Source organism: Dipodomys ordii, unplaced genomic scaffold (genome assembly GCF_000151885.1).
Source record: "Dipodomys ordii isolate 6190 unplaced genomic scaffold, Dord_2.0 Scaffold40, whole genome shotgun sequence".
Classification (NCBI taxonomy): Eukaryota; Metazoa; Chordata; class Mammalia; order Rodentia; family Heteromyidae; genus Dipodomys; species Dipodomys ordii.
In genome coordinates, this window is record NW_012267256.1 from 6,637,092 (window position 1) to 6,644,603 (window position 7,512).

Consider the following 7,512-nt stretch of genomic DNA (forward strand, 5'->3'; position numbering starts at 1 on the left):
AAGATATATATTCAATTTTTTTTCTTTCATGCAATTGTTTCTAACACATTTATAAGATTATTTCTTTGTTGCTTTGTATGTCCCTCCCCCACGGTATAACCCCTGCTTTCACTGTATTTGATGTCAGTATACTTTGTGGAGGGGAAGGGCAAAAACAAATCATTTAAATAGGGATACAGGTGGACCCATCGCAACAATGAGATGTACAAGTCATTATGTCAAAAAACGAACTTTACAACTTTGGTGGGGGGGGGCGGAGGATTGGGGGGGAATGGGAAGGGATGGGAAGGGGAAACAAAGGAGGAGGTTACAATGCTTGATAAGAAATGTACTCATTATCTTGCCCATGTAATCGTAACCCCTCTGTACAGTATTTTCAAAATAAAAAAATAAACTAAGGAGTGGATCAAGAAAATATGGTATATGTGTGTGTGTGTGTGTGTGTGTGTGTGTGTGTGTGTGTGTGTGTATACAATGGAATTCTATGCTTCCATCAGAAAGAACAACACCACCCCATTTATTAGGAAATGGAAAAGACTTGGAAAAAATCATAGTAAGTGAAGTAATGCAGTCCCAAAGAAATTTAGGTCCTATGGTTTCCCTTATTTGCAATAATTAGTATACATATAGGGTAATCTTATCAGATGAGCTTAAAAGCTCAAAGCCAGGTACAAATGACCATATAAGATGATGCTAAGTGAAATGAACCCCAAAATATGGACACAAGTGGTCTGTCTTTATTGTTATTGTTTTAAATGTACCATGTGATTTTATTCTTTTTGTTGTTTCCTTTGTATGTTCTTTCCCCTATGGCATATCCCCTGTTGTCACCGTACTTGATGTTGGTGCCCTGCATCTTATATATACATTTGTCTAATCTGGAGAAGGGAAGGGAAATAACAAAATGCTGAAATAAGGATACTGGTTGACCCATTGTAACAACGAGATGTATAAGACACTATGTTGAAATGAACTTTACAACTTAGTGGGGGGGGGAGGTAGGAGTTAGGGAGGTGGTAGGGGAAAAACAAAGAAGGAGGTAACAATGCTCAATAGAAAATGTACTCATTACCTTATTCATGTAACTGTAGCCCCTCTGTACAGTATTTTTACACTAAAAACATACCATTTTTTTTTGGGGGGGGGTCCGGTCATGGGGCCTGAACTCTGGGCCTAGGCACTGTCCTTCAGCTCTTCAGCTCAAGGCTAGCGCTCTACCACTGAGCCACAGCACCACTTCCGGCATTTTTTTCTTTTTGCTTATGTGGTGCTGAGGAATCGAACCCAGGGCCTCATGTATGCAAGGCAAGTGCTCTACCACTGAGCCACCTTCCCAGCCCCTAAAAACATATTTTTAAAAAAGAAATAAAAAAGAGAGGGGGAGGGAGAAAGAGATGAGGAGGAAGAGAGAGAAAGGTTTTTCTCCTTTCCCACTTACTCATTTTCTTTGGGAGGGAAATGTCCAACTTGACATCTTTTCCTGCTATTTTTCTGATCTTGTTCTGGTGCATTTTCCCTTCATGAGTCCTGGGAAAGATCAAAGATGATGGGCAAATGGTTCCTTTTTCCTGTTTTATTTTCCAAGGTTATTATACCATATAATTCTACAGAATACCTGCACTGCTTTTATTGTTTGTGTGTGGTTACAGAGCTTTTCATTTTGAAATGGTGGATATATTTCTATGGGAATACACTCAGAATAAATTTACTTGTTGTTGGACTACAGTGCTAATTTGAAGAAACAGAAATTTCTACTCTTCAGTAAAACAGAAGCTATTGCTCTTTTATCTATTATCTTCACACAGCTGAGCCCACAAAACTTTTCAAAGTAGAATTCCTGTTCCATGCCCTGTGGGGTTTCCATAAATGCTTCTGACTACATGCCATGTGGGTAGGTACCCCTGTAGTTTCTCCAAATTCTACCTCACATTTTGAGTGACATCCTCTGCTTGAACTCCATCTACTGCCTACACGTATTCTAGCTTTGGAAACAGTAGCCACCTGTTCTATTCTTCTAGATCTGAACATCTATTGCCTGACGCTCTCTATCTCAGCAAAGCAGATAATTCAGCTAAATTTATCATGAGCCTCAAAGCACACAATATGTCAAGGTAGGCCAGGAAATTTATTTTTATTTTAATTCATTCATTAATTATTAACTTAGTGCCAGTACTGGGGCTTGAACTCTGAGCCTGCATGCTGCCCCTTAGCTTTTTTCTTTTTTCTTTTCTTTCTGCTTTTTCTTTCTTTCTTTTTGTTTAAGTCTGGCACTTTGCCACTTGAGCCACCCTTCCATAGCCAGCTTGTTTGTTTTTGGTGATTAGTTGGATATAAGAATTTCACAGACTTTCCTGCCTGGGCGGCCTTGGAATCCGTAGATTTTAGCTTACTGAGTAGCTGGGATCACAGGCAAGAAACTGTGGTGCCTGGCTCCTTTAGATTTTATTTTTAATTGTTCATGCCACATTTGTGAGCAGGACACTTTGCTCTAACTTATTGAAATGGTGAGAAGGGTTATCATCCTGAGAAGGAATGGGAAAGATGTAGCACTTTTCACTGAACTAACAAATAGACTAGTTGGAAGATTTGATCTATGCCTAATTAATCTATGGCTGAGGCTCCATGATCTTTCAGAATGTCACTCAGCTCAGAATAAAATGAGTATGTACACACGCCTTTTAAAGGGGTAAAGATAAAAGATAAAGGCATTTTCACTTTTACTGATTACATTCTAACTCCTGAAAGTGTGTGTGTGTGTGTGTGTGTATGTGTGTTTGTGTGTGTTTTCCTGAAAACAACCAGGAAGGAAAATATATTGAATCCTTTCTTACAATGAGCTGTCCAATCAACTTTTGTAAGTTTCTTAGTAATATTATTTTTTCATATAGATATACAAAAAGAGTGGGAGACAGGGTATCTTTTTAGACACAGGGCTTTAACAAAGGGATTATCTTTATAGAGTCATGATTTGTTGTCAGAAATTTATTTCTTGTTAGATTAACTTTCATGCATTATGATTTGAAGAGTTATACTGCTGTCAAAGCTTGAAATGCTCTTGTTAAATTCATTTTCTTAAATTATATTTTTTCTAAAGATGAAAAGAAATCATATAATATGTATGTGTCTGAAGGATTGTCCAAGATTTAAGCAATATTACATTACCTGTCCTTCCTGCCTTCTCCCTCTTTTATGATCTCTATTCTTACTTTTTCCCTTAAGCACATTGTTTGGATTCAGGAGCTTGTTTATGTGGTCTAACTTCCTTTATCTCATCACTTAGCATTTTAAAATGAACTTGATAATCCTAGGATTTTATTCCAAAATAGTTTTAGATACTTTCCCATGCTCTCTGGTACCAGGCTCACGCTTGTAATCCTAGCAACTACTCAGGAGGCTGAGATCTGAGGATCACAGTTAAAGCCAAGCCAGGCAGGAAAGTCCGTGAAGCTCTCATCTCCAATCAAACACAAGAAAATGGGAAATGGAATGGTGGCTCAAAGAGGTAGAGTACAAGTCTTAAATAACTAAACACAGGGACAAGGGCTAGACCCTAAGTTCAAGCCCCACGAGTGGCAAAAAAAAAGAAAAAGCACAGGTGCTACAACAATTATACTTAAAATTTAAATACAAAGAAAAACAAATAATGAAATTAAACATCACAAATAACATATTATTAGCAATGTATATTAATAATAATACAATTTAATAATGAGAATTAAAATAAATGCTAATTTAAATAAATATTTTCTCAATTAATCCACATTGAGTTTCCTTGAATATCCATAAAAGACTGTTGAATTAGGATGTAAAGTTAGCCTGTAAAGGGCACAGAGCATCAGTGATTGAATTTTTAAATGTCTATTTTCATAAAAATATCTTTTAGTTCGTTCTGTGATTCAAATTCGGAACATATGCATTATGTACTTGTTAGATCTATGCCTGTGTGGACTGGAATGTTCCCCAAAGATGTGGCTGGTAAAATTTTGGTCTCCAATGGATGCTATTGGGAAGCAGTTGGACCTACTGAAAAGACTCTGGTCACCCGTCCTTCAGTGGGGATAGTGAATCTCTGGCCTCTCCTAATCCCACTCCTCAGGAGATGAGCAGTTTTATCTCAAATGATTATGTCACCTTGATGAGCTGCCTCATCAAAAGCAATGGAGCCAATCTGTTCCCATAGAGGCCAATGCCATCAACCTGATTCAAGTATGGCACGTACATATGTGAGAAACATGGGCAAGACCCTTTGAATAATAGTGTCCTTGACCACAAATGAATATTCATACATTGAAATAGGTCCTGTTTAGATGCTAGGAGGTAGGGAGTGAGAGAAAAGAGAAGGTGGAAGAGGATGAATATGGTTAAAGTACTTTATGTCCAGGTGTGCAAATGGCTCAGTGAGGTTGGCTGGGACTGAGTTGGGCAAGGAGAGAGGGGAGGAGGGGATAATGGAGGAAAACACACTGATGGAGATTCATCTCCTGCATAAATGGGAAAGGTAAAGTGAAACCTTTTTTCTAGAACTAACTGATTCTAATTTTAAAAAAATCAAAATGATGGTTTACTCCTTACAAGATGATCAAGATCTTTGGCATAGTAACAGAGATCTGAGTAGCATACCGGCCAACCTGCTGGTTTCTGAATGCGATTTGCTATTTTTGACTCTGGTTTTAGCCTAGGGGAGGAGAATGTTTGCTGAGGCTCGGTGTGACCCCCAAGGTGCTTTGACATTTTCTTCTTTGGGCTTGGCTTGTTGCAGGTTACTTTTTACATTTTTTTCCACTGAAATTCTTTTGCTGGAGGTCTCTATTTCCTGGGAATGAGTTCACGCATACCCTCATTGGACTGGAAGCATGAGAGCCCTGTCAGAAAAGCAGAATTCGGGGCCCTAGTGAGTCAGGATCTGAATCTTAACTAAACCCCCGGTGGCTTGCTCCTGGTTTGAGCTCTTCAGGAGAGCTATGTTCTTGGGGTTTCTAATCTCTAATAGATGAATCTATTTTTATCTACCTCCTGAAGAAGAAAGAAGCCTTCATTTTCTTTCTTCAAGCAGGTAGGTATAGTTTTCAACTATTTCAGAAGCAAGGGTGGTCTTGGAGAGATGCATCTCACAGACAGCAAGCCTGAGCTTGGGTCTTACCACTGGGATCCAACCCCATCTACCCCTCAGGTGTGTGCGCTACGTACAATAGTCTCTGTGCGCTCTCTCTTCAGTCTAGCACCTTTATTATGCCAGGACTTTATAGAAATTTATAACATGATGTTTTAATTTTTTTAGCACTTGCCTGTGTATAAAATGTGCAGTGGATCTTTTCCTGTCTCATCCTGCCATATTGGTTCAACATCGAAGTCTGCAACTATTCAGCTCAGTGAAATTACAGAAAGCAAGAAGAGTAAACAAAAGATATTACAGAAAGACCCTAGTTATTATTGACTTTAATAAATGGAGTAATATAGGCTTAATTACAACTCTTAGCAAAACCAAAGCATTTAGATCTACTTTCAAATGAACAGAAGGAAAAGGGAGGAAGAGGAAACAGACTAAGTTGGTAACATTAATGAAAAGCCTCGATGAGGGAAAATAATAAAATTTGTAACTGTATTCAACGGAAAATAAAATGAAGTGAAAATTCGTAGTGTGCTAGTTAGCTCAGAAGGTTTGCATGACATTCCATACCAAATAATTAGACTAATGTAAAACAAAAATTCTGTACATTTTTAAAAAGGAAGACACAAGTAAAAAGTGGCAGGGAAAAGCCAGAAGATGAAAACATTGAGAAAGAAAGAATAGGTAAATGTAAAAACAAAAAGAAAGTGAGAAAGGAAGGGAAGAAAGGAATCAGACAAAGCAGAAATCCAGGTGAAAACCATTAAAGAGTTATTTAATAAACCAGGCAGGTGTTCGCGCGGTTCAGGTGAGGAAACTGGTCTTCCACTCTGCGTATCCCTTCCTAAACTCACAGGGTATGCTAAGGCTGTTTGTACCACTTTCTTGTACTGGTGAGCAGGCAAGGAAGCCAGATTTTCTAAGCCTAGATAGCCAGGGCCAAGTGAAAATCCTCTATCAAAAGCACAGAGGAATGCTTCCTCCATGCAGGTGACATTTCTAACCAGTTTCAGCTTCTGTGGCAATGGAGGATCCTGAGAGACAGGAACATGCAGTTCTTTGCTTCCTACATGTATCCCCAGAGCTTTTCTTCTCTTTGTCCTTGAATGTACTTTCCAATGTCTCATTTGGCATCATGGAGTCTTCCACCAGCTCGTTTATATCAAATACAGAAACAAACAACCAGCAAATAGTTCTGTTGCATCAATAAATATAAATGAAAGAAACTCAATTTCTAAGTGCTAATATGTATTCTTTCATCTCTCATTTTAATTATGAATAAACATCCAACAATACACATCATGACATAAAGGAACCAATCCAATAAGAAACCACATGTCGTAAAGGGTGGTTGTTTATTTTTCTAAGCTCATGAGTCATCAAGACCGACAAAAAAAAGATAAATAATGAGATAGAACAAAGATTCTGCTTAAAGAAAAAATAGCAACCAGCCTTCAAAATGAAATGAGTGAAAAAGTTAAAATCAGAACAAAAATCTCTAGAAAAATAAATGATAAGTTACAGGAGAATCCTTGAACTTGAGCTCAACTTTGGCATAACATGTATATGTATAGATCAGCTCAACCTAACCAGAGCCATTGTGAGTGTCAACCACCATCATGATTGCCCCTAAATAGCACTGCTGAGTTTCTACCCCATAACTTCCCAGAGAACTATAAATACGGAAAACCATGAGAATACAGTGCGGAGCTTTCCAACCAGACCGTGAGGCTATCAGTGCCAGGAAAGGATCCGAGTTCCTTGGTATTAAGATAAGAAAGGATTATTATGGGCTTAGGTGAAGTCATTTTTCCCTAACCATAATATAAGTGCACTCACCCAAATAATAGGGGTCCACTGGTTGTACTGATGCCCAAAGCCGCATGTCTGTCCCTAAGTTCCCAATAAAATACACTCTGCAATTTGGAATCTCTCTCTCTCTCTTTCTCTCTCTCTGTCTCTCTCTGTATCTCTCTCTCTCTGTCTCTCTGTCTCTGTCTCTCTGTCTCTTGGTCTTTCTCTCTCTCTCTTTCCCTCTGTGTGTCTCTCTGTTTCTCTCTTTTTTGGTTTCCAAGTGCCTCATAGCTAGTTCTCAATTGTTCCTGCATAATATATAAATAGCTACACAAAAGGCCCAAAGAATAAAAATAAATTATATCCATAGCTATATGCAAAAATATTCAGGAAATCAATGAACTAAAATACAGCCCCAAAGCAAGTATTATGTTAATTAAGCCAAAACATTTCTTATATATAAGGTAAAAGTAAATAGTTTGGCTTTATGTAATCATAAACAAAATGTGCTAGAAGGAAGTTTTTTTTTGTTTTTTTTTGGGTCCGGTCGTGGGTCTGAACTCTGGGCCTGGATGCTGTCCCTCAGCTCTTCAGCTCAAGGCTAGCGCTCT